The sequence below is a fragment of the Dipodomys spectabilis genome, unplaced genomic scaffold, assembly GCF_019054845.1.
Source record: "Dipodomys spectabilis isolate Male_0828 unplaced genomic scaffold, ASM1905484v1 ptg000395l, whole genome shotgun sequence".
NCBI classification, from domain to species: Eukaryota; Metazoa; Chordata; class Mammalia; order Rodentia; family Heteromyidae; genus Dipodomys; species Dipodomys spectabilis.
Window position 1 is genome coordinate 549544 of NW_024871072.1, and position 27770 is coordinate 577313.

The window sequence follows — 27770 nt, forward strand, 5'->3', positions numbered from 1 at the left end:
ACAGCTGCAACTGAAACCTAACTTTCACCCTAATGATAGTCCCATTGTAATGTTTATGAAAAATAGTCTAGTTTTAATCAGTTTGCACTCTGGAAATGAATTTCAGATTGTCCTGATTCCCACAAATTTTCTGACTCTTCCTCTGAAGTTATCTTGTTCCCTAACATGAACCATTATAAAATAACTTGCCCTCAAATTCTCTTATCAGTAAAAATACTGTAGTATCCATTGATCCTACCTTTTCCTGAACCCCTGTAGCCTAAAACATTTTCGGATTTACTTACCATCTAGTACATTACTTAACGCTCTTAACCTAAACTGGATGGAAAAGTCTCATTTAATCATTAAAAAATGATCACTAAGAAATAAAGATAATGAAAATACTTTAGTTGCATCTCAATCTACTTAAAATAGATTGGTTCCTATTATCATCAAGGTTAATACAGTCTCAATTTGGTACCAAAATATTAGTGTTCATGAATATCACTCATTTTTAGAAAATGACTAGTCAAACAAAGTTTATACTATATTTGAAATTTAAAAAATGAAAAGGATACCCAGATTAATGACCTAACTCAGATATTCAGAAATTAGAAAAATGTAGAAATATCCTCATTTATGTAGGTCAAACATGGAAGAGAGGATATGGCAAGCCCAAAGCCACATACCAATGGCAGAGATATTTAACAAATCCCATGAAGTTGAAATCAGTCTTAAAAGGGAGATCTGGGCATAAAGGGAGTAGGGCAGAAGAATGGAGAGGGAATGGTGGACTAATACAGTCATATAATTCAATATATATAAGTGAGAATATAAGTAGGAAACTTGAAGGGATATGTGGGGTTGGGGTAAGGGAAGAAAGAAAAATGGAAAGTTTGACAATGATCCTCATGCATTGTACATTGAAAAGCACATATACTCTATTCAACACTGACATGATGAAGCAAAACCCCTTTGGACAATTAGCTAAAAATTAATTTTTTTGAAATTTTAATGTTAATAGACCAGATGCATAAACCTTTAGAGATAAATAAGAGGATAGCATTGACATATTGTTGAGGTTTGTGCTCCTTTCAGTATACAAAAATTAGTGTGACAAGTCTGCTCTGAATGTAAATTGTGTTTTGCCAATTCTTCCTGCTAATTGCTTAAAATATAGAGAACCAAATTCCAATATCCCTACACTTCCAATTTAAAAAATCTTATAGACCTTTGAGTTTTTGACTTGTTTCTAAATATCTTAAAGTAATGTATTGGAACTAATTTCATTCCACATTTAAATTTAAATTTTAGATCACTAAATTCTTTTAAAATCCTCTCACTCCATCACAGGTATGGATAGATAACTGATGTGGGCAGAATCAGAACTATTCAGAAGTTTGTAAATGGATGCTTACCTAGTTTTCTCTCTTCTGGAGCACAGAATACAGATTGTCTTAACTGGAAAAAGTTTGCCTTCCCAGGTTTTCTGCATATGACCATTCCATCAACATTTTGTTATTAGAGGATTATTCAAGATTAGCTATATGTTGATTGATAATGACTGAGCTTGACAGAAAGGTGAGGGAAAACAATCTACACTTCAATGAGGTTCTGACTTGTGTTTCACAAAGGGTTATGAAAGCTCTCCATTAGAAATATAGATGCTGCGCTTCTAAAAAGTCCTTGCGTGGTTAGACTTTCTGATAATGTCTCAATTCAAGTACTTCTCCTTGGAGTTCCATATTATTTAAGATACTGTATTAGATCCTTTTACATTTTGCAGACAGCTCTTGGTGATGAAATTTGAGCTTTTCAAAATTGCTCTCCCAATTCCATCCACAAAATGCAGACAAAAAGACAAAAAAAAATTGAAAAAAATTGTATCTGTTGATAGTGCAAATACTTTTATTTTCCATTGCAAACATAAAATGTAGTAAAATGTTTCATAGCAATTACACTGAATTAGGATGTGGACACATTCTAATGTAAATAATATACTGTGTTCAAGTAAAAAGTTTGAGGATCCAAAAGTTTAATATACCTGTGGTCCTAAAACCAATACCTTACTGATATTGAGTGATAAATACAACTTCCCATAAGTACAGAAGTTTTCCTTGTATCTTTTTAATATATATTTTTATTGTAAAGCCACTGTACACAGGGGTTACAGTTACATAAGGAAGGTATTGAGTATATTTCTTATTGAGCATTGTTACTCAATCCTTTGTTTTTCCCCTAACATCCCTTCCCTTAACATCACCCAAATCCTCCCTCCAACCCCCCTCTGATAGTATATACTCTGATAGGATATTTTCCTGCTACTTTGGTTGTTGGGAGTGTCTACAAGAGCAAGCATTCCATAGGGAGCAGGGAGACAACATATGACCTTTACTTACTGAGATTTCCGAATGACTTACTATCACTTGTACTGCATTTTGCAAGTCGAATCTCATGTCTTAAAACGTACCAGTTTTAAGAGATAAGAGGAGTGGTAAAAGAACTCTTAGAGACAAATACATCTTCAACATATTTGATTCCAAACATTCCGTCTAAGGCATATTCAACAACTAGTGAAACTTGTGTTGACTGTATCTATGTGTCTTTCTCCATCTGTACATGTATACATGGGTATATGTATGTGTGTATTTGTGAGTATAGTAACATACATGTGTACATATATAAGGGCACATACATATATGCATATATAAAAATGTAAATATATAAATATATTTGCATATATATATCAAGTATTCAGTGATTTAATCTATAGTTCCTAACACATTGTCATTCTCACAAAGTGTACATGATAGACTGCTCTGAGGATCTGTGCTCTATGATGGGTATCCTTTTTGTTTCATTTTATTTTATTTTATTTTATTTTTGTGAACATACTGTACAGAGGGGTTACAATTACATGGGCAGGATAATGCGTACATTTCTTATCAAGCATCGCAGCCTCTTCCTTTCTTTACCCTTCATGTCCCTTCCCAGCCTCCCTTCCACCCCCCCCACCAAATCCTACCCCCCTCCCCCCTTCTCCCCCTCTCCCGCACCAACGTTGTAAAGCTCGTATTCAACATGACAACTTGTACTTCTCATTGTTGCTACAGGTCCACCTGTATCTTTAAACGACTTGTTTTTCCCCATGTCCTCCACAAGTTATACTGACATCAAATATAGTGAAAGCAGGGGTTATATTGTGGGGGAGGGACATTCAAAGCTACAAAGAAATAATCTTATAAATGAGTTAAAAACAAATGCATGAATGAAAAATACATTAAAATACATATCTAAGGGTTCATTTTCCTAACATCACATTATCTGACCTTATCCGCTTGACTCCTACATACACTAGATAGCGCAAATAAGGGAAATAATGGGACCTATGTTTCTTTGGGCCTGGCTTACTTCACTTAATATAATTTTTCCAAGTTTTTCCATTTCCTAACAAATGGGGCAATGTCATTCTTTCTGATGGAGGCATAGAATTCCATTGTGTACATATACACATTTTCTTGATCCATTCATCTACTGAGGGGCATCTGGGTTGGTTTCATATCTTAGCTATGGTAAATAATGCTGCAATAAACATAGTTGTGCTGGTAGCTTCAGTGTGGTCTTGTTTGTAAACATTTGGGTAAATGCACAAAAGTGGGATTGCTGGGTCATAGGGGAGCTCTATGTGAAGTCTTTTGAAGAACCTCCACACTGCTTTCCAAAGTGGTTGAACAAGTTTACATTCCCACCAACAATTAAGTAAGGTTCCCTTCTGTCCTCATCCCCTCCAGCATCTGTTGTTATTAGATTTCTTGATTTTTGCCATTCTAACTGGAGTGAGGTGGTATCTCAATGTTGTTTTGATTTGCATTTCTTTTTTTTTTTTTTTTGGTCCGGTTGTGGGGCTGAAATCTGGGCCTGGGCGCTGTCCCTCAGCTCTTCAGCTCAAGGCTAGCGCTCTACCACTTGAGCCACAGCGCCACTTCTGGCTTTTTTCTTTTTGCTTATGTGGTGCTGAGGAATCGAACCCAGGGCCTCAGGCATGCAAGGCAAGCGCTCTACCACTGAGCGACCTTCCCAGCCCCGATTTGCATTTCTTTTATGGATAGGGATGTTGAACATTTCTTCATGTGTCTATTGGCCATCCTTCTTTCTTCTTAAGAGAAGTTTCTCTTTAAGTCTTTAGCCCACTTATTTATTGGGCAGTTGTTGCTTTGAGGATTTGTGGTTGGGCGATTTAATTTTTTGAGTTCCAAATATATTTTAGATATGAGAGTCTTGTCTGTTGTATGGCTAGTGAAGATCTTCTCCCAATCCGTGAGCTTTCTATTGATCTTGCTAGCCATGTCCTTTGCCATGCAGAAGCTCTGCAACTTCTTGAAATCCCATTTGTCCAACCTTTCTTTGATTTGTTGTGTTTCCGGGTCTATATTCAGAAAATTTCAGCTTGCGCCAAGGAGTCCTAGGATTTCTCCGTTTCCATCCTGTAATGTTTTCAGAGTGTCTGCTTTGTCTTCGAGGTCTTTGATCCATTTGGAGTTTATTCTGGTGCAGGGTGATATATAACGATCTAGCTTTAGTTTTCTATAAGTAGTTAACCAATTTTGCCAGCACCATTTACTGAAGAGACTGTCTTTCTTCCATTCTATTGTTTTAGCTCCATTATCGAAGATTAGATGGCTATAGGTAAGTAGATTCATTTCTGGGTTTTCAATTCTATTCCATTGGTCCTGAAGTGTGTTCTTATGCCAATATCAAGCTGTTTCGATTACTATGGCTTTATAGTCGAGTTTGAAATTTGGTATTGATATTCCTCCAGCAGTGTTCTTTCTGTTGAGGAGCGTTTTTGATACTCGGGGTCTTTCATTATTCCATATCAATTTTTGGATTGCCTCTTCTATTTCCTTGAAGAATGAGGTTGGAATTTTGATAGGTATTGCGTTGAATTTGTAGATAGCATTGGGAAGTATTGCCATTTTCACGATGTTAATCTTTCAATCTAGGAGCATGAGAGGTTTTGCCCTTTTCTAAGTTCTGTTTTGATTTCCTTGTTCAAGATTTTAAAGTTTTCATCATAGAGGTCCTTCACTTCTTTCGTTAAGTTAATTCCTAGGTATTTTATTTTTTGTGGGGCTATTACAAATGGAGTTGCTTTCCTAATTTCAGCCACACTTTTCTCTTTGTTGGCATATAGAAAGGTCATTGATTTTGGGGGGTTAATTTTATACCCTGCTACTTTGCCAAGGTTTTGAATCAGCTTGAGTAATTTGGGAGTGGAATCTATGGGATTCTTTAAATACAAGATCATGTCGTCTGCAAAGAGGGAGAGTTTTATTTCTTCTTTCCCTATTTGGATCCCCTTTATGTCTGCATCTTGTCTTATTGCTGTTGCTAGGCATTCTCATACGAGATTGAAGAGAAGTGGAGAGAGTAGACATCCCTGTCTTGTTCCTGAGTTAAGAGGAAATGGCTTTAGTTTTTCACCATTAAGTATAATGCTGGCTGTAGGTTTGTCATATACAGCCTTTATTGTATTGAGGAATGTTCCATGGATTCCTAATTTTTCTAAAACCTTCATCATAAATGTGTGTTGGATCTTGTCAAATGCTTTTTCTGCATCTATTGAGATAACCATGTGGTTCTTATTTTTGCTTCTGTTGATGTGATGAATAATATTAATGGATTTGGGTATATTGAACCACCTTTGCATCCCAGAAATGAATCCTGTTTGATCGTGGTGTATGATTTTTTGGATGAATTATTGAAGTCGATGGGCCAAAATTTTGTTGAGAAGTTTTGCATCAATGTTCAACAAAGAAATGGGTCTATAGTTCTCTTTCTTTGTTGAGTACCTGCCTGGTATTGGAATGAGGGTTATGATAGCTTCATAGAATGTGTTCGGTAGTGAACTTTCTCTTTCAACTTCATTGAAGAGTTGGAGGAGTATTGGTGTGAGCTCTGCTTTGAAAGCCTTGTAAAATTCCGCTGTAAAACCATCTGGTCCTGGACTTTTCTTAGCTGGTAGGTCTCTTATTGCTGTTTCTATTTCAATGCTTGATATGGGCCTGCTAATCTGGTTTAATTCATCTTGGTTTAGTTTTGGCATGTCAATATTTGCTAGGAAAAGGTCCATTTTTTTCATGTTCTCAAACTTATTAGCATAAAGTTTTGAGAAGTATTTGCTTATAATGTTTTGAATCTTGGTTGTTTCCGTGGTGATGTTTCCATTCTCGTCTCTGAGTTTATTTATTTGGGTGTGTTCTCTTCTTTTTCTGATAAGATTTTCTAAGGGTCTGGAAATTTTGTTAATTTTTTCGAAGAACCAACTCTTTGTTTTGTTGATTCTTTCTATAGTTTTTTTGGATTCTAATTCATTTAATTCTGATATAATTTAAACTATTTCTTTCCATCTACTGGATTGGGGTTTATCTTGCTGCTCTTTTTCAAGGAGGTTTAGATGTGTCATTAAATTGTTGGTTTCAGATCTCTCCAATATGTTGATGTAGTTGCTCAGAGCTATAAACTTGCCTCTGAGTACTGCCTTTGCTGTATCCCAGAGGAGCTGGTAATTTGTGTGTTCATTTTTGTTGAATAGCATGAACATTTGAATTTCCTTTCTAATCTCTTCCATGACCCACTCATGATTCAGCAGTGTGTTGTTCAGCCTCCATGTGATACCGGACTTTCTTTGGTGGCTTTTGATGTTGAGTTCTAATTTTATTCCCTTGTGGTCAGAGAGAATGCAAGGTATAACTTCAATGTTTCTGAATTTAGACAAGTTTGCTTTGTGGCCTAAAATGTGGTCTATTTTAGAAAATGTTCCATGTGCTGCTGAGAAAAACGTGTATTCTGATGCTGCTGGGTGAAATGTTCGGTAAATGTCTGTTAAATCCAGTTGATCTATGCAGCTGTTTGGATCTGCGTTTTCTCTGTTGGATTTTTTCGGAGCTGATCTATCTAGTGGGGAGAGTGATGTGTTAAAATCCCCAACAATTAATGTCTTTGGATCTATATATGATTTGAGGGAAAGTAGTGTCTCTTGGATAAATTTGAGTGCTCCATTGTTTGGAGAATAGATATTTAGAATTGTAATATCCTCCTGAAGGAGAGATCCCTTAATTTGTATGTAGCGACCTTCTTTATCTTTTCTCACGAATTTTAATATGAAGTCTATTTTATATGATATTAGGATTGCAACTCCCGCCTGTTTATGGGGGCCGTTTGCTTGGTAGATTTTGTTACAGCCCTTATCATTGAAAATGTGTTTGCTTTTACGGGCAAGATGTGACTCCTGAAGGCAGCAGATAGAAGGGTCTTGTTTTTTAATCCAACTAGACAGTCTATGTCGCTTAATGGGAGAGTTCAGTCCGTTAACGTTAAGAGATAAGACTGAGAGGTATTTGGGAGTTCCTGCCATGTTATTCACCTTCTTGGGGACTGCGAAAGCTGGGTTCTTCCTATGGTTCTTGGATTTTAAGTTTGGGTGAAATTTCTTGGCCTTTATTGTGGTCTTGTTGGTTTTCTATGTGTAGGACATCTTTAAGAATCTTTTGTAGGGCTGGTTTGGTGGAGATGTATTGTTTCAATTTTTCTTTGCCATGGAAGGTTTTTATTTGGCCTTCAGTTGTGAAGGAGAGTTTAGCTGGTTGCAGTATTCTTGGGTGATAGTTGTTTGTTTTTAGGTCATGGCATACATCATTCCAGGCTCTTCTTGCTTTGATTGTCTCTCTTGAGAAATCTGAGTTGATTCTAATTGGTTTCCCTTTATAAGTGATTAATCTTTTCTCCTTGACAGCTTTAAGGATCTTTTCCTTGGTCTGAGTTTATCCTGTGTGGATTATAATGTGACTGTGGGATGTCCTATTCTGGTCTGGTCTATTTGGGTTTCTAAAAGCTTCTTGTATCTAAATAGGCCTATCTTTTTGCATGTTTGGGATGTTCTCTGCTAGGATCCTGTTAAACAAATTTCCTAGACCATTAACTTCTGTTCCTAGGCGCTCCTCTATACCCATTATCCTTAGATTAGGCCTTCTGATGGTGTTTTCCAAGTGTTGGATAGATCTGTCATATTTCTTGGACTTGTCTTGGATGGTTGTATGTTCTTTCTCTATAATATCTAGGCTGTCTTCAATCCCTGAGATTCGATCTTCTGCATGGTCTAACCTGCTGTCAAGACATTCTACTTGTTGTTTTTTTATTTCTTTTCCTTCTAATTGGTTGGCTTTGATGGCTTCAAATTCTTTGTTGAAGCTTTGTTTTAGATCTTGTATGAACTTCTTTACTTCCTTAATTTGGTGTTCAGTGTTTATTCTCAATTTCCTTGGACTCCCATTCCTTCTGTTGGCTTCTATTCATCATTCCCTTTGTGGTCTCCCTGATTTCCTTCAGCTCTTTGTTAATGGATTCCATGAATGCCTTTAGTGATCTTTGTGTATTCTCTTCCTGCTCTCTCAATTCCTGTATTACTCTTTGATTAGCTTCCTCCCATTCGTGGGATTCCTGTTTTTCTCTTTGAATGTTCTCAGCCTGCTCACGCCATTCCTGCCTTTCTCTTTTTGTATTCTCAAGCTGCTGGTGCAAGTCCTGTAACAGTTATTGACTAGTTTCCTCACGCTTATGATATTCCTGTATAAACTTTTGGATTGCCTCCTCTCTCTCCCTATCACACTCATACAGAGTCCTTTGTAAGCTTTCAATCTTTTCATTTATCATGTTTGCCAGCAGTGTTTGTAGAGCTATTTGGGAACTCTCCTCCGGATTATTCATTATCTGTTCTGTCCCCTGATTATCAAGATACCCGGATTTGCCGTTTTTCTTGTGTTTTTCCTGCTTACTCTGCCCATATGAGATGAAAATAGCATCAGTTTTGTGCTCATACACTATCTTAAGGCAACCATCAATCAAAGTTTGCATTTGTATGGTCAATAGTCTACAGATACGATCTAATTCAACAGATACATCTATTCAACATCAAACAACTATATGTTAATTGGCTTCGAACCGCAAAGAAGACTTTGGAAAACGAGAAATTATTAGGGTAAGGGAGAGATGTGGGTAAAAAATAGGAATAGATTGGTGTGGGGAGGCTCAGGGAGAGTTAATTAAGTCCTAATCTTAAAGCAGGAAATAGGTTGGGTAGTATGAAAGTAGAGAGAGAGAAAAAAAGAAGAAAGAGAAAGGGAAAAGAAAAGAAGCCAGAAAAAATTGAAAAGTAAAAATTAATAATATTATGGAGATAAATACAATCTATTTGGAGAAGAACGTGAATATATTGACAGAAGGGGAGGGGTATAGAGGAGATGTGAAAAACTTAAGAATAAAAAAGCTTAAAATATTATATAGGTATTAAGAGATAGTACTGCTATTAAGGAATTTAAGTCTCAGAGGTTTTGAATTGAGCAATAAATTTGTGGATTAAGTGTGTACACAATGGGGGATAGGGTCTAATATTCAACTATGGGTTCATCTGAGGAGTGCAGGACAAGAGTTAAGTCACATAAAGAAGAACGAAAGAGAGGAAAAGGTGAAAACGATAAGAAAGGAGGAAAAAAAGATCAGAAGTTCAGTAGAACTAAACAAAAAACAAAAAGATAATTTAAAAAGAAAAAAGAGAAAGAAAACAAAAAAAGAAAGAAAAACGCACACTCACGTACCCTAAAATAAAAATTATAAGAGGGGAAAAAAAAGTTACTGGACAACAATTTTTTTTTTCAAAAAAGTCAAAAATTAAAGATTAAATAATGTTTTAGAATAGAAAAAAATTTCTTTTTTATATGAGGTACCAGAAGAAGAAGAAGAAGAAGAAGAAGAAGAAGAAGAAGAAGAAGAAGAAGAAGAAGAAGAAGAAGAAGAAGAAGAAGAAGAAGAAGAAGAAGAAGAAGAAGAAGAAGAAGAAGAAGAAGAAGAAGAAGAAGAAGAAGAAGAAGAAGAAGAAGAAGAAGAAGAAGAAGAAGAAGAAGAAGAAGAAGAAGAAGAAGAAGTTCTTTGAATTTTTTGGGAGGGGTGGGAAAAATCCTGTATCTCCCTTATGTCCGTAACCAGCCTCTTGTTGGAGTCTCTGGTCTGCTTGTGGTCCTGTGGCTTGGTTGGTTTCTTAAGTCAGTTTGTTTGAAAAGGCAGAAAAATGCTCTGCTCTACCCAGGATTCGGCGATCCTCCTCCGAGGCTAGTTCAATGGGAGGTTGATCTGCTCTAAGAATCACAAAAGAGGGGCATGCAGCGATGAGGCTAGGTTCTGGGGAGAGTTGAGGCCTTTCAACAAACAGTAGCTTTTCCCTGGGGCTAGTTTGTGAAAAACTCACAGAGCCCAGCCTGGAGCTAGTCTCAGGGTTTCTGTTTACTGAATTTCCATTGATTGTCCATGCTGCTAGAGGGAGGGGCAGCCTCTGGCTCTGATTACCCAGTGAAGAAAGCCACTCCTAGGGCTGGTGCCGGAGCTGGGTGACTTTTCCCTGGGTGGAGCTGAGTCTGGCAGGTCACACCGCCATTAAGTTCTTGTGACCTGCTAAATGACTCGTTTTATTCCAAGGCTTGAGTTGGAGCTAGCAGCTCCTCCGAGCTTTGTCGGTATCCAAGATGGAGATCTCCGGTACTGGCGGGGGGAGGGGTGGCCTTCCCTCCTCTGCTCCCTGAGAAGGAGTGAGGATGTCAGGCTTCTACTCACGCCGAGTCTTGGTTCCTGGGTCGTCTCTGGTCTGCGAACTGCAGGATGAAGATGTCCTCTCCTTGTCGGTTCTTGCTGGTGTTGAGTAGAATCTGCTCACCTACTGCGTCTGGCTTCTTCATCCTGGACTCTCTGTGGCTCAGGTATGGCTCCTGCGCTCTTCGCCAGTGCCACAGCTGCCTGCGTGGTGGCTGCTGGCTAGAGCTCAGATCTGTCTCCTTGCCTGGATTTTCCCTCTCTCGCCTGACTCTCTGTCCTGTGATGGCACACTTGGTGTGGTTTTCTGGCTTAGGACTATTCACTGGATCTCTAAAACTGCTTTCTATGCGAAAGCTTGTTTAGATTCCAGCTTCTCCTCTGCCATCTTCCCGGAACGGATGGGTAGCCTTTGTACTCACTTCCCCATTACCTTGTTTTTCATCCCTGTGAACAACTTCAGAGTACTTTCCATAGGACAGCTTTGTTTTCATTACATGTAGTTACTCACTGATAGTCAAAGAAAAAGGTTGTTTGTAAAAGGAAAAGTACTTTTAGGTCACAGGTTAAAAGTATCTTATCCATCCCAATTATTCCTATGAGATAAAATTTATAATAGTAATAAAAGTGAAAAGGAATTCCTAGATCTGTTGTTTTACCATTTAGAATGGCAAATAATAATATCACATCACAATTGTAACTCTTAAATAAGGCAAGGTAACTGCTTATCCCTCTCATGTTCCCACAAACCAGTGGATCCTGAATGATGATAGTAGACCACCAGAAATTCTATGTAGCAGACATGAAGCATGAAAGAGAAAGTGAGGAAATGAGAGAGAGTATAAGAGAGAGAGAAATATCATAATACTGAAAATGCATAACAGATAAATAAGAGCTATATGAGAATATTAATACGGCTATCTTTAGACACTACATGTACATTTGAAGGTATTTGTTGTATAATAACCAATCAACTTAAAATATAAAGATTTTCATGGATGTTGGAGGAAGATGGTAGAAGAGAACCTGGAGGCTAAACAAGCTCTCACATACAAAGCAGTTTTAGTGTTCCAGTGAACAGTACTAGCCTAGATAATCACACCAAGTGTGCCATCACTGTACACAGAGTTTGACTAGAGAGGGAAGATCCAGGCAAGAAGACAGATCTGAGCACTTGCCAGGAGCCACGGTTGTGGCAGCATCTGTGGCACCCATAGCCACCATATCTACAACAGAGAGTCCAGGACAAAGTCGCCATATGCAGTGGGTGAGTGGATTCTACTCAACACCAACAAGAACTAAAAAGGAGCAGATAAATTCATCCTGCAGATCACAGAGCAGAGACACCCAGGAACAAAGACTCCTGCCTGAGTAGAATCCTGACATCCTCACTCCTTCTCATGGAGCAGTGGCGGGAAGGCTGCCCCTCCCACGACCCCACCAGACATCATCTTTGATACTGAGAAAGGCCAGGCTGAGCAACTATCTCCAACTCAGGCCTTGGAAGAAAACAAAAGAGTCAATTAGCAGGTCACAGGTATCTGACCTGACCTTCCAGGCTCAGACCCACCCAGGAGAAAGTCACCAGCCCAAACAGAGAGATTTCTGCCCTCACAGAGGAGTGACCATCTTCACTGGGTTAACAGAACCAGAGGCTTCCCCTACCTACAGCAGCCTAGACAATCAATTGAAATTCAATAAACATAAACATTGAGAATGGCTCCAGACTGGGGTCTGGGAGTCTCAGGAGCTAGACCCTCAGGGAAAAGCTACTGTTTGTTGAAAGGCCTCAACCCTACCCAGAACTTAGCCTCATCACAGCATCTCCAAACTAGAGGAAAGAGCCTTCTTTCTCTTTCGTGATACTCAAAGCAGATCTCCCTCGCACTAAACTAGCCTGAAAGAGGATCACAAAATCCTGGATAAAGCGGAGAATTTTATTGACTGCTCAAACAAACTGATGTAAGAAATCAATCAGGCCACAGGAAAACCAAACACCACAAGCAGACCAGAGACTCCACGAAGAGACTGGTTACAGACACAGGGAAGATACAGGATCTTTCCATTCCTCACCCCCCAACCAAAAAAAAAAACTAAAGAACTCTTGTTGGTACCATTTTTAAAAATTTTTAAATTGTTTTCTATTAATCGTTTTTTTTCTTCTTCTCCTAATTTTTATTTTAGGTGTGTGTGTGTGTGTGTGTGTGTGTGTGTGTGTGTGTGTGTGTGTGTGTGTGTGCATTTTAAAAAAAAATCGCTATTGACCTTTTGGTCCTTTTTTTTATTTTTTTATTTTTTTGATTCTTTTCATTTTTTTGTCTTTCTTTTTTTGTGTGTGACTTAATTGCTCTTTTGACTCATCCCCAGATAAATACCTTTCATCAATTATTAGAACTTATCCCCCATTGTGTACATAATTAATCCAGAAATGTATTACTTAATTCACAAACTTTTATGCTTAACTTTTTAATAGCAGTATTATATCTTTATACCAGATAATTTTCAAGTAAATACTTTTAAGAATTTTTATTTTTTAGTTTTTCATGTCTCCTTTCTATCATCCCCCTCCTGTCATCCTATACTTTTCTTCTCTCAATATCACTTCTTTAAAGTTACACAATTTTTAAATGTTTCACTTTTTAAATTTAAATTTTTGTTTTTCCATTTTTGATTATCTTTCTTTTAATTTCTCTCCTATAATTCTGTCCAATCCCTTTCCCTCTCTGAGATTAGGACTTGGTTAAATTTACTTTAATCTCTCCACATACTTCTAATCCTATTTTCCCCACATTTCTCCCTAAACATAATAATTTCTGATTTGAAAAATTTGTCTTTGCTGTTCTTAGCCCATTAATGCATAGTTGTTTGATGTTGAATAGATTGTATCTGTTGAATTAGGTTGTATCTGCAGCCATTTTGTCTATGCAACTACAGGACATTCCTTGATGCTTGCCTTAAAATAGTATTTTAGCAAAACATTGGTGTCACTTTCATATCAAGTGTGCAGAACAAGCCGGAAAACATGAGAAAAATGGCAAGTCTGGATATCTCAATTCTCATTCATGATAATCCAGTGACAGAACAGTTAATGAATAATCCAGAAGAGAGTTCCTGCAAAGCACTACAAACACTACTGGTAAACGTGGTGAATGAAAAGAATGAAAGCTTGCAAAGGACTCAGTTTGAACCTGATAGGGAGAGAGAGAGGAGGCAAACCAAACATTAATACAGGAATCTCGTGACTGTGAGGAAATGACTCAAAGACTGATACAGTAGTTGCGTGAACAGGTTGAGAACAATCAAAGAGAAATAAAGGAATTGTGAGAGCAGGCTGAGAACAGTCAAAGGGAAAGAAAGGAATTGCCTGAGCAGGCAGAGAACAGATGAAGAGAGACAGGAATTGCGTGAGCAGGCTGAGAAAAGTCAAAGAGAACTACAGGAATTGCATGAACGTGAGGAAGCTAATCAAAGCGTAAGACAAGAATTGTGACATCGGTATGAGAATAGACAAAGATCAATAAAGGCATTCATGGTATCCATAAACAGACAGCTGAAAGAATTCAGGGAGACCACACAGGGAATGCTGAATGGAGCCCAACAGCAGGAATGAGAGTCCAAGTAAACCATAACCAATCAACTAAGTGATTTGAGAACACCAAATTAAGGAAGTAAAGAAGTTCATAGAAGATCTAAAGCAAAGCTCCAACAAAGAATTTGAAGCCATCAAAGCCGACCAATTAGAAGGAAAAGAAATAAAAAAACCAAATAGAAAGACAACAGTAGGTTAGAGCATGCAGAAGATCGAATCTCGGGGATTGAAGACAGCCTAGGTATTATAGAGAAAGAACATACAACTATCCAAGACAAATCCAAGAAATATGATAGATCTATTCAACATTTGGAATACACGATCAGAAGGCCTACTCTGAGGACAAATGGTGTAGAGGAGCACGTAGAGACAGAAGTTAATTGTCTAGGAAATTTGTTTATCAGGATCCTAGCAGAGAACTTTCCAAACAAACAAAAAGATAGGCCTATTCAGATACAAGATGCTTGTAGAACCCCAAATAGACCAGACCAGAACAGCCCTTCCCATTGTCACATTATAATCCACACAGGACCAATTCAGACCAAGAATAAGTTCCTAAAAATGTCAAGGAGAAAAGATCAATCATCTATAAAGGAAAACCAATTAGAATCACCTCATATTTTTCAGCATAGATAATTAAAGCAAGAAGAGCCTGAAAGGCTGTATACCATGCCCTAAAGACAAACAATTTTCTACCAAGAATACTGTACCCAGCTAAACTCTCCTTCATAACCGAAGGTCAAATAAAAACTTTCCATAGCAAAGAAAAACTGAAAAATATATCTCCACCAAACCAGCCCTATAAAAAATACTTAAAGATGGCCTACACACAGAAAACCAACAAGACTACAATAATGGCTAAGAAACCACACCCAAACTGAGAATCCAAGAACCATAGGAAGAACCAAGTTTCCACAGCCCCCAAGGAGGTGGATAGCATGGCAGGAGCTACCAAAAACCTCACAGTCCTACCTCTCACATTAACGGACTTAAAGCTCCAATTTAGCGAAATAGACTGTCTAGTTGTATTAAAAAGCAAGATAATTCTATCTCCTGCCTTCAGGAGGCACACTTTACCTATAAAACAAACACGTTTTTATAATGAAAGGCTGGAATGAAATCTACCAAGCAAACGGCTGCAATAAACAGGAAGGAGTTGCTATAATAATATCAGATAAAATATGCTTCGAATTCAAATTAGTGAAAAGAGATAAAGAAGGTCGCTACATATGACTTAAGGGTTCTCTACTTCAGGAGGATATTGCAATTCTAAATATGGAATCAGCAAACAATGGAGCACCAAAATTTATCCAAGAGACACTATTTTCCCTCAGATCTCACATAGATCCAAAGACATTAATTGTTGAGGATTTTAACACACCACTATCCTCAGTATATAGATCAAATCAGCAAAAAAATCAACAGAGAAACCGCAGATTTATACAACTGCATAGAGCAAATAGATTTAACAGACATCTACTGAATATTTCATCCAGTAGCATGAGAATACACGATTTATTCTGCAGTACATGGAACATTTTCCAAAGAGATCACATTTTAGGTCATAAAGCAAACTTGTCCAAATTCAGAAACACTGAAGTTACACCTTGCATTCTTTCAGACCACAAGGGAATAAAATTAGAACTCAACACCAAAAGACACCAAAAAAGTCTTGTAACACATGGAGGCTGAACGACACACTGTTGAATAACCAGGGGGTCACGGAAGAGATTAGAAAGGAAATTCAAATGTCCATGATATTCAACAAAAATGAACACACAAATTACCAGTTCCCAGTTCCTCTGGGACACTGCAAGGGCAGTACTGAGAGGCAAGTTTATAGCTCTGAGTTCCTACACCAACAAAATAGAGAGATCTGAATCCAACCACTTAATGAGACATCTGAACCACCTTGACAAAGATCAGCAAGATAAACCCCAATTCAATAGATGGAAAGAAATAATTAACATTAAATCAGAGTTAAACGAATTAGAATAAAAAAAAAAAAAACAGAAAGAATCAACAAAACAAAAAGTTGGTTCTTTGAAAAAATTGACAAACCCTTAGCAAATCTTATCAGAAAGAACACACCCAAATAAATAAACTCAGATGTGAGAATGGAAATATCACCACAGAAACAACCAAGATTCTGAACATTATAAGGGAATATTTTCAAACCTTTATGCTAATAAGTTTGAAAACTTGGCAGAAATGGACCCATTGCTAGCAATTATCAACATGCAAATACTAAACTAAAATGAGTTAAAGCATCTTAAGGGGCCCATATCAAGCGTTGAAATAAACACACCAATAAGAGACCACCCATCTAAAAAAATCCCAGGAACTGATGGATTTACAGCAGAATTGTACAAGACCTTCAAAACAGCTCACACCAATACTGCTCCAACTCTTCAATGAAATTGAAAGAGAAAGTTCATTACCGAACTCATGCTATGAAGCCATCATAACCTTCATCCCAAAAACAGGCAGGGAATCATCAAAGAAAGAGAACTATGGACCCATTTCTTTGATGAACATTGATGCAAAGCTTTTCAACAAAATCTTGGCCAATCGAATTCAACAATTACTCCAAAAAATCATATACCACTATCATACAGGATTCATTTCTGGGATGCAAACCTGGTTCAATATACACAAATCAATTAATATAATTTATCACATCAACAAGAGCAAGGATTAAAATCACATGGTTATCTCAACAGATGCAGAAAAAGTATTGGACCAGATCCAACACCCCTTTATGATGAAGGTTCTGGAAAAATTAGGATCCATGGAACATTCCTCAATACAATAAAAGCTGCATATGGAAAACCTACAGCCAGCATTATATAATTAATAGTGAAATACTAAAGCCATTTCCTCTTAACTCAGGAATGAGACAAGGATGTCCACTCTTTCAACGTCAATTTAGTATTAGAATGCCTAGCTACAGAAATAAGACAATATTCCATAAAAGGGATCCAAACAGAGAAAGAAGAAGTAAAATTCTCCCGCTTTGCAAATGACATGATCTTGTACTTAAAGAATCCCACGGACTCCACTCCCAAATTACTCAAGCTGATTCAAAACTTTGGCAAAATAGCAGGGTATAAAATTAACCCCCAAAATTAATGGCTTTTCTGTATGCCAACAATGAGAAAAGCGTGGCTCAAATCAAGAAAGCTTTTCCATTTGTAATAGCCCCACAAAAATAAAATACCTAGGAATTAACCAAAGCAGTGAAAGACTTCTATGATGAAAACTTTAAAAATCTGAAAAAGGAAATCAAAACAGAACTTAGAAATTGGCAAAACCTCCCATGCTCCTCGATAGGAAGGATAAACATTGTGAAAATGGCAATATTTCCCAAGGCTATCTACAAGTTCAATGCCATACTTATCAATATTCCAAACGCATTCCTCAAGGAAATAGAAGAGGCATTCCAAAAATTCATATGAAACAACAAAAGACCCCCAATTGCAAAAAGCGATACTTAACAGAAAGAACAGTGTTGGAGGAATATCAATACCAAACTTCAAACTCTACTACAAAGCCATATAAATTAAAACTGTTTTGTACTGGTACAAGAACAATGGAACAGTAGAATAGAATTAAAAACCCAGAACTGAACCTACAGACCCATAATCATCTAATATTCTATAAAGGATCTAAAAAGATAAAATCAAAGAAAGAAAGACTGCTCAGTAAATGGTACTGGCAAAATTGGTTAATCACTTGTAGAAAATTAAGGCTAGATCCTTATATATCACCCTATACCAGAATCAACTCCAAATGGATCAAAGACCTCAGAGTCAAAGCAGACATTCTGAAAACATTACATGATGGAATAGGAGAAACCCTAGGTCTCCTTGACAAAGGCTGAAATTTTCTAAAAAGAAACCCAGAAGCACAACGAAGGAAAGAAAGGTTGGACAAATGGGATTGCATGCAATTGCAGAGCTTCTGCATGGCAAAGGACATAGCTAGCAGGATCAATAGAAAGCCCACGGAATCTGAGATGATCTTCACTAGCCATACAACCGACAAGGGTTTCATATCTAAAATAGACCTGGAAAACAAAAAATTAAATCCTCCAACAACAAATACTTAACGAAAATACTGTCCAATAAATAAGTGGGCTAAAGACATAAAGAGAAACTTCTCTGAAGAGGAAAGGAGGGTGACCAATAAACACATGCTCAACCTCCCAAGCCATAAAAGAAATGCAAATCAATCAACATTGAGATATCACCTCACGTAAGTTAGAATGGCTATAATCAAGAATTCTAAAACCAACAGATGCTGGAGAGGATGTGGACAAAAGGGAACCTTAATGCATGTTTAGTGTGTATGTAATCTTGTTCAACCACTTTGGAATGTAGTATGGAGATTCCTCCGAAGACTCCACATAGAGCTTCCCTATGACCCAGCAATCCCACTTTTGGGCATTTACCCAAATGATCACAAACAAGACCATACTAAAACTACCAGCACAAATATATTTATTGCAGCATTACCGTAGCTAAGATATGGAACCAACCCAGATGCCCCTCAGTAGATGAATGGATGAAGAAAATGTTGTATATATACACAATGGAATTCTATATCTCTATCTGAAAGAATGATATTGCCCCAGGAAATGGAAACTTGGAAAAATTATATTAAGTGAAGAAAGCCAGGTCCAAAGAATCATAGGTCCCATGGTTTCACTTATTAGCAATTGCTAGTGTATGTCTGAGACACGCAGAAATTGTTAGATAAGTTGATGTTAGGTGAAATGAACCGCAAGGTAAGAATTCAAATTTATTTTTCTTTCCTGTAATTATTTCTAACGTATTTATAAGATGATTTCTTTGTTACTTTGTATGTCCCTCCCGCATGGTATAACCCCTGTTTTCACTGTATTTGATGTTGGTATAATTTGTGGAGGAGAAGGAAAAACATTTTTAAATAGGGATACAGGTGGACCCATTGCAACAATGGGATATACAAAACATTATGTCGAAAAAACGAATTTTACAACTTTGGGTGGGGGGAAGTGGGATGGGGAAACGGGATGTAAGGGGGGTGAGATTGGAAGGGATGGTAAGGGGAAACAAAGGAGTATGCAACAATGCTTGATAAGAAATGTACTCATTACCTTGCCCATGTAATTGTAACCCCTCTGACTGGTATTTTCACACTTAAAAAAAAAACAGGATAAACCATAAAATATAAAGTGATTTTGATAAAAAAAAAATTATTCAGAGTAAATTATCAATAAAAAAAACAATCTTTACAGAAACAAACTCTCAGAGATATTACATGACTTTGTAAAGGATAAAGTGGCTGAATTTAATATAAGTTTAGAAGTATGACCATTCAAAAACATAAAAAGATATTCTTTATTTCATTATATAACCCAAAGCAGAAAGTAAATGTTGTTTAGATGATTTTTTAAAACACAGTCTTTCAGGTGCTGGGAGGGTGGTTCAGTGTAGAGTGCTTGCCTTGCATGCATGAGGTCCTGGGTTTGATTCCTCAGCACCACATAAGCAGAAAAAGATGGAAGAGTTGCTGTGACTCAAGTAGTAGCACTAGCCTTGAGCTGAAGAGCTGAAAGACAGCACCCAGGACCCAGAGTTCAAGCCCCACAACCAACAAAAACAAAACAAAACAAAACACAATCTCTCACTTTTGTGTGCTCAACATTGTAACACTAGTGCTTCAGTCTAGGACTAAGATTTTAGGTGTGGACATTTATCAACACTCCTGATTCAGATTCTAATTGATAAAATGTTTAATTGATAAAATGTTTAATCAATGTTTTGTTTTTACTAATTTTGCTTTTTACAAATTCACATATACCTATAAAAAACAGAGTGGCCATCCCAATAACATTCTCAAAGTACTTCCTAATGATGACTTACAAAAAGTTGTATTATATTACAACAAGGAAAACAATGCTACAAATAAGGAAAACCAATACATAAATATTAATGATTAATAAAATAAAAAAACAAAACAATTACATATTCGATTTATTATTTTCTCATATTGCTGTACATTTAAAACTGCCTAAGTCTATGATGTTAAACCAGAATTCTATAGGTTATCAATAGCCTTTAAAGTTACTCACTAAGATTATTATTTATGGTTCATCTCATCATTTGTATATGGCTTATACCATCATTTGTTCCTCGCTAACATATAAAGTAAGGAAGCCCTTAAATTTTAACAGAAACTGTGAAGGTAATGTCTTAAATCTTCACTCTGCTTCTTTACACAAACACTTTGCAACTTCTCATTAGTACAGTTTCTATAAACTCTGAAATGTACATACTTAGTAGTGTATGACTGCTACCATGAATCTTATATGCTTTGTGGAAAAGTTTTACAACCTGCTAAATAGTCTAAATTTTGGCATATATGAGCAAATTCCCAAAATTAAACATATTAAAAACATTAAAACTTTTAACAAACCTTAACACTTTCTATAGTGTTCATTATCACAGGTTCCTTGTACAGAATAATTGAATTCCTCCTCCAACACATGCGTTGAACAACAAATATCTGGAATTATTTTGTTTTTGACATGTCAATCTTGACTTTATTCTTAAATGTGTTATTATGTAAAAAATACATGGTTCTAAAATTTCACCACAATTCTTTTGAATTTAATTTTTGTGGAATTGTCTACTTTAAGAAAATCAATTACACTTTATATATAAAAAATGTTCTGTGCTCAATTCAGTAATACATACACTAACATTGGAACAATAGAGAACAATAGCCCCTGACTGAGGATGACACGCAGGTTCGTGAAGCATTCCCGATTTTTAAAAGAACAGATGCTGGATGGGCTTTGGACAGAAGGGAATCTTAATGCATTTTTGTTGGGAGTTTAAACTTGTTCGAAGACTTTGGAAAGTAGTATGGAGGTTCCTCAAAAAACTACATAGAGTGCCTCTAAGACCCAGCAATCCCATTTTGGGCATTCATCCAAATGATCACAAACAAGACCATACTAAAACTACCAGCAAAACTATGTTCATTGCAGCATTATTTACCATAGATAAGATACATAACCAAACCTGATGCCCCACAGTAAATGAATGGATCAAGAAAGTGTATGTATTTGTGTGTGTGTGTGTGTGTGTGTGTGTGTGTGTGTGTGTGTACTGCAATTCTATGCCTCCATCAGAAAAAATGGCATCACCCAGTTTGCTAGGAAATGGAAAGACTTGGAAAAAATTATATTAAGTGAATTAAGCCAGGCCCAAAAAGAAACATATATCCCATGGTTTCCTTATTTGCAATAACTACTATGTGTCTGAGACAAGCAGAAAACATCATATAACTTGATGTTAGGCAACATGAACCCCAAGGTAAGGATTCTAATGGTTTTTCTTTCTTGTGATTATTTCTAACATATTTATAAGATGATTTCTTTGTTGCTTTGTATGTTTTTCCTGCAAGCTAAAGCCCCTGTTTTCAATGTATTTGATGTTGGTATAATTTGTGGAGGGGAAGAGAAACACAAATTGTTTAAATAGGGATGCAGGTGGACCCATTAAAATGAGATGAACAAGTCGTTATGTCAAAAAATGATTTTGGCCGGGGGGTGGAGGGATGTAGATGGTGAGGGGGCTGGGGTGGGGGAGGTTTGGTGGGGGTGGGGAGTGGGAGATGGGCAGGGATCGGAAGAGGAAAGAAATGAGAAGGCAACAATGCTTGATAAAAAATGGAATTCTATGCTTCCATCAGAAAGAATGACATTGTCCCATTTGTAAGGAAATGGAAAGACTTGGAAAAAATTATATTAAGTGAAGTAAGCCAGGCCCAAAGACACATAAGTCCCATGGTTTCCCTTATTTGCAATAACTAGTATATGTCTGAGTCAAGCAGGAAAGGTCAGATAAGTTGATGTTAGGGGAATGAACCCCAAGACAAGTATTCAAATGTATTTTGTTTGTTTTTCTTTCAGGCAATTTTTCTCTAACATATTTATAAGACGATTTCTATGTTGCTTTTTATGTCCCTCCCACAAGGCATGACCCATGCTTTCACTGCATTTGATGTTGGTATAATTTGTGGAGGGGAAGGAAAAAAAAAACAATTCTTTTAACCAGGGATACAGGTGGACCCATTGCAACAATGAGATGTACAAGTCCTTATGTCAAAAAATGAACTTTACAACTTTGGGGGGAGGAGGACCAGGTGGGGGAAGTGGGGGAGTATGGGAAGGGGTGGGAAGGGGAAGCAAAGAGGAGGCAACAATGCTTGATAAGAAATGTACTCGTTATCTTGCCCATGTAATTGTAACTCCTCTGTCAGTATTCTCACAATAAAAAAAAAAAAAAAAAGAAATGCGCTCAATAACTCGCCCATGTAATTGTAACCCCTCGGTATGGTATTTTCACAATAAAAAAGAAACATAGGTCCTATGGTATCCCTTATTTGCAATAACGAATGTATGTCTGGGATAAGCAAAGAAGGCATGGTAAGGCGAAAAAAAGGAGGAGGCAACAATGCTTGATAAGAAATGTACACATTACCTTTTCCACGTAATTGTAACTCCTCTGTATGGTATTTTCACAATTAAAAAAAAAAAAGAAAAGGTCAAAAGCAAGTGCATATGACTAGATAAGATGATGTTAAGGTAAATGAACCCCATGAGAGGGACACAAGTGGTTTTTTATTTCTTTCTGTTGTTTCTAATATATTTATAACGTATGATGTGATTTTTTTATATGTGCGCCCCCCACAGTTAAACCCCTGTTTTCACTGTATCTGATGTTGGTGCACCTCCATCTTCTTTTTTTTTTTTTTTTTTAAATTTTATTTTATTTTATTTGAGAACATACTGTACAGAGGGGTTACAATTACATGGTCAGGATAATGCATACATTTCTTACCAAGCATTGCAGCCTCCTCCTTTGTTTACCCTTCACCTCCCTTCCCAGCCTCCCCCCACCCCCCCCACCCAATCATACCCCCCCTCCCCCCCCTCCGACATTGTAAAGCTGGTTTTGACATGACATTTTGTACTTCTCATTGTTGCAACAGGTCCAACTGAATCCTTAAACGACTTGTTTGTCCCCATCTCCTCCACATGTTATACTGACATCAAATATAGTGAAAGCAGGGGTTACACTGTGGGGGAGGGACATACAAAGCAACCAAGAAATAATCTTATAAATGCGTTAGAAACACATGCATGAAAGAAACAAAGACATTAAAATACATATTTGAGGGTTCATTTTCCTAACATCACATTCTCTGACTTTTTCCGCTTGGCTCATACCTATACTAGATATTGCAAATAAGGGAAACCATGGGACCTATGTTTCTTTGGGCCTGGCTTACTTCACTTAATATAATTTTTTCCAAGCCTTTCCATTTCCTAACAAATGGGGCAATGTCATTCTTTCTGATGGAGGCATAGAATTCCATTCTGTGCATGGGTGGTTCAGTGGTAGAATTCTCACCTCCATCTTCTATATACACTTTTCTAATTTGGGGATGGAAAGGGAAAAAACAAAATGCTTAAATAAGGATACAGTATGACCCACTGCAACAATGTGACGCACAAGACAGTATGGTGAAAAACGAACTTTACAATTTAGGCGGGGTGGGAGGAGGGGACTGTACTTGTGGAGGTGAGAGGGAAGGGATGGTGGGGGAAAACAAAGGAGGAGGTAACAATGCTTGATAGGAAATATACTCATTACCTTTTTTATTAACTGTAACCACTATGTACAGTACTTTTACAATAAAAAATCATAAAAATATTCTTGGATGGAAGAGAATATTTCCCCTATTTTACCCATTTAATATCATTAACAAAGAAATTAATGCAAAACACTGATATGAAGATATTTTGAATAAATGTGTGTGTGTGTATGTATGTATGTATGTATGTATGTGCGTGCCTGCTCATTTTCATTCTCAGAGTTAGAATTCAGTGCATCAAGTTCTCCGTAGGCCATTCCTCTCTAGATTGATGAGCTACTATATAAGCTAAATCTCCATTCTTGGCTCTTTGCTAGTTCATTAATTTTAAAAAAAAAATAATTTCATGAATATTTTTTGTCCTGATTGGCTTCCAAGGGTTATCCACAGATCTCAGGTTCCTGAGCACATACCCGAGTAGACAGGATTACAGGTGTGACCAACCATCACAAGGCTTTCAGAATAATTTAAAAAGTAGAAGAAAATTTACTTCATAAAGGCTTGTTTATCATCTCCTGCTTTTAAAGCATTTTGGAGTGATTATATGTGAATTTATTTCATTTTTGGATTCTTAAAAGGCAGTAAGTGATGGTATTTAAAAGTTTTAATCCTTTTTTTTTGTGGGTCATGTGGCTTGAACTCTGGGCTTGGGCGCTGTCCCTGTGCCTTTCAGCTGAAGGCCAGTGCTCTACCCCTTGAACCACAGTGCCACTTCTGCTTTCCTAGTGGTTTATTGGATATGAGAGTATCACAGACTTTCCAGCCTGGGCTGGCTTTGAAGCGCAATCCTCAGATCTCAGCTTCCTCTGTAGCCAGGATTATAGGTGTTAGCCACAGCTACCGGCTAGTTTTAGTACTTTTTAAAACGTATACTGGAACTGTGGAACAGAAGAAATTTGTCTTTCTTTAGACCTCAATTTATGAGCTCAACTCTGAGCATAACCCAATGTCACCAATACAGTCTGTGTTGAAGACAAAATGTGACAGAAAACAATTACCGTGGGCAATAATTGCTATCTTGGACAACATGAATATTGAATTGAGAGTGTAAGGGAATGGAGAGGATTTTACCTACTTTTTTATTGCTGACTTTTGGAAATTTTGACTCATTTCCTTCCCCACTGTGTGTCTTTGCGTCATACACTTAGTGCCTTTAATTACAATATTTCCTAACACTAAAATGGTAATAATATTAGAATTATAGCAAATGTTTTCTTAAGAATTAAGAGAAATAAAATTTGTGAAATACTTGACATAAACATCTAGGAATGAGCTTACAATTACATGGGCAAGATAATGAGTATATTTCTTATCAAGCACTGTTGCCTCCTTCTTTGCTTCCTGTTTCCATCCCTTCCCATCTCCCCCCACACCCCCCCTCCCACCACCCCCCCACACCAAAGATGTAAAGTTCGTTTTTCGACATAAGGACTTGTTTCATCTCATTATTGCAATGAGTCCACCTGCATCCCTATTTAAATGATTTGTTTTTTCCCTTCCCCTCCACAACTTATACCAACATCAAATACAGTGAAAGCATGGGTTATACCATGGGGGACGGACATACAAATCAACAAAGAAATCATCTTATAAATGTTCGAAACAATTGCAATAAAGAAAAAAAACAATTGAATCCTTATCTTGGGGTTCATTTCACCTAATATCAATGTATCTGACCTTTTTCTGCTTGACTCAGACATATACTAGTTATTGCAAATAAGGGAAACCATGGGACCTATGTTTTTTTGGACCTGGCTTAATTCACTTAATATAATTTTTTCCAAGTCTTTCCATTTCTTAACAAATGGGGCAATGTCATACTTTCTGATGGAGGAATAGAATTCCATTGTGTATATATATATATATATATCACATTTTCTTCATCCTTTCATCTAGTGAGGAGCATCTGGGTTTGTTCCATATCTTAGCCATGGGAAATAATGCTGCATAAACATAGTTGTGCTGGTAACGGACAAGTGTCTCATATCTAAAATATACCTGGAACCCAAAAAAATTAAATCCCCAACAACAAATCCTCAAAGAAACAACTGCCCAATAAATAAGTGAGCTAAAGACTTAAAGAGAAACTTCTCTGAAGAGGAAAGGAGGATGGCCAATAGACACATGAAGAAAAGCTCAACCTCTCTAGCCATAAAAGAAATACAAATCAAAACAACATTGAGATACCATATCACCCCAGTTAGAATGGCTATAATCAAGAACTCTAATAACAACAGAGGCTGGAGGGGATGTGGACAGAAGGGAACCTTAATGCATAATTGTTGGGAGTGTAAACTTGTTCAACTGCTTTGGAAAGTAGTATGGAGGTTCCTCCAAAGACTCCACATAGAACTCCTCTATGATCCAGCAATACCACTTTGGGGCATTTACCCAAATGATCAGAAACTAGCCAGCAGTTTTTTTAAAATACTAAATAGAATGCAATAAGCATTACAAAAGCCTTTACATGTAACGAGAAACCAGAAGGAATGTTCTCTATTGACCATGCTCTGCTTCAAAGGCAGCCAGGTGGATAGCTTCTCATGCTGTAAATCAAACTGGTTTTATTATGTGTTGGCAGTATAAAAACATCAGGGACAGAATAATGAAGGAATGTTGTAGACTGAGGTTAAGTACATATGAAAATGTGCAAAACTGATGAAAATGTAGAAGTCTCTGAATAGTATATTGTGTTTTCCATCATTTAAGTTAAATTGCAAAAATAGGGAAGACCTAGAGGAATGAATTCTTTTTGATAGCCAATCAAAGGTCCTTAGAAGATTGAACTCTTTCCTCATTCTTGTAGAGAAATCATCAGATGAGAGGAACTCTATTGTTTTTTTGGTTCTTTCCATTTATACTTCAGTTTGAAATCTGAACTACATGAGACTGAAAGAAACCTAGAAAAATTAGACACGCAGGCTTTGGAAAGAACCATGAACGAAAAATAAATAAAATACATATAGCCTTGTAAAAGGTCTAACTAAATTTATTTATATAGTCTTAAGTGTAAACAGAAAATGATTTAAACAATATAATGCAACAGTGTTACTCACAAGACAATACGTTGGAAATAGTCTTGGGGAGGCATTGGGATGGAAGAGGGAGAAAAATAGGGGAAGGGATAACAAGTTATAAAAGAAATGAATTCATTATCTTACTTATGAAACTATAACCCCTCTGTACATTAACTTGACAATAAAATTTAAATAAAAAACATAAAATACATGATAGCAAGCAGCAATACAGGAGATGTGAGTGGGGGAAATACTGTACTATACAAAGAAGAATAAAACAGCTGTGGGGAGCAGTAATTTGACTTTAACATAAGAAGTAATAAACTTGCATACAGATTTTTAGCCTCATGTCAGTCAGTAAATAGGGAAAACAAAATGCACAATCAGTAAACCAATAGAGATAAAATAGAAAACTAAACAATTAAGGTGAAGAGATTACATGGACCAAGAATAAAAAAATGACACAATTATTAAACAAATAACAAGCTGGTAAGTTAAAAAAATATTACTAATAATTCTAGTAATGTTTTTTTACCTCACAACTTATAAGAACTACACTTCAAATCACAGTTTAATAGTATATCATTTTAAAAATAGGTTACTTATTATTGATTTCTTAATATTGAATATTTAATATATAATTTTAATTTCAGTAGCTATAGAAAAGAAAGTGCAACTAAGTTTAATAATATATTTCATGAATTGTACAATTGAGAAGCATTAGAATTTTAAAAAATAACATATCAATATTTTTTCATTTCTGTGAATTAATGTAATAATTCAAAATGTGTTCTACACTTAGCACTCATCTTAACATCAAATAATAAATTATT

The 27770-nt window shown here is 36.7% G+C and overlaps 1 pseudogene; it reads left to right on the forward strand.

The window, feature by feature from the left end:
- The first annotated feature begins 20926 nt into the window (after window positions 1-20926).
- On the forward strand, window positions 20927-21026 carry LOC122096867 (annotated as a pseudogene).
- Window positions 21027-27770: the final 6744 nt, after the last annotated feature.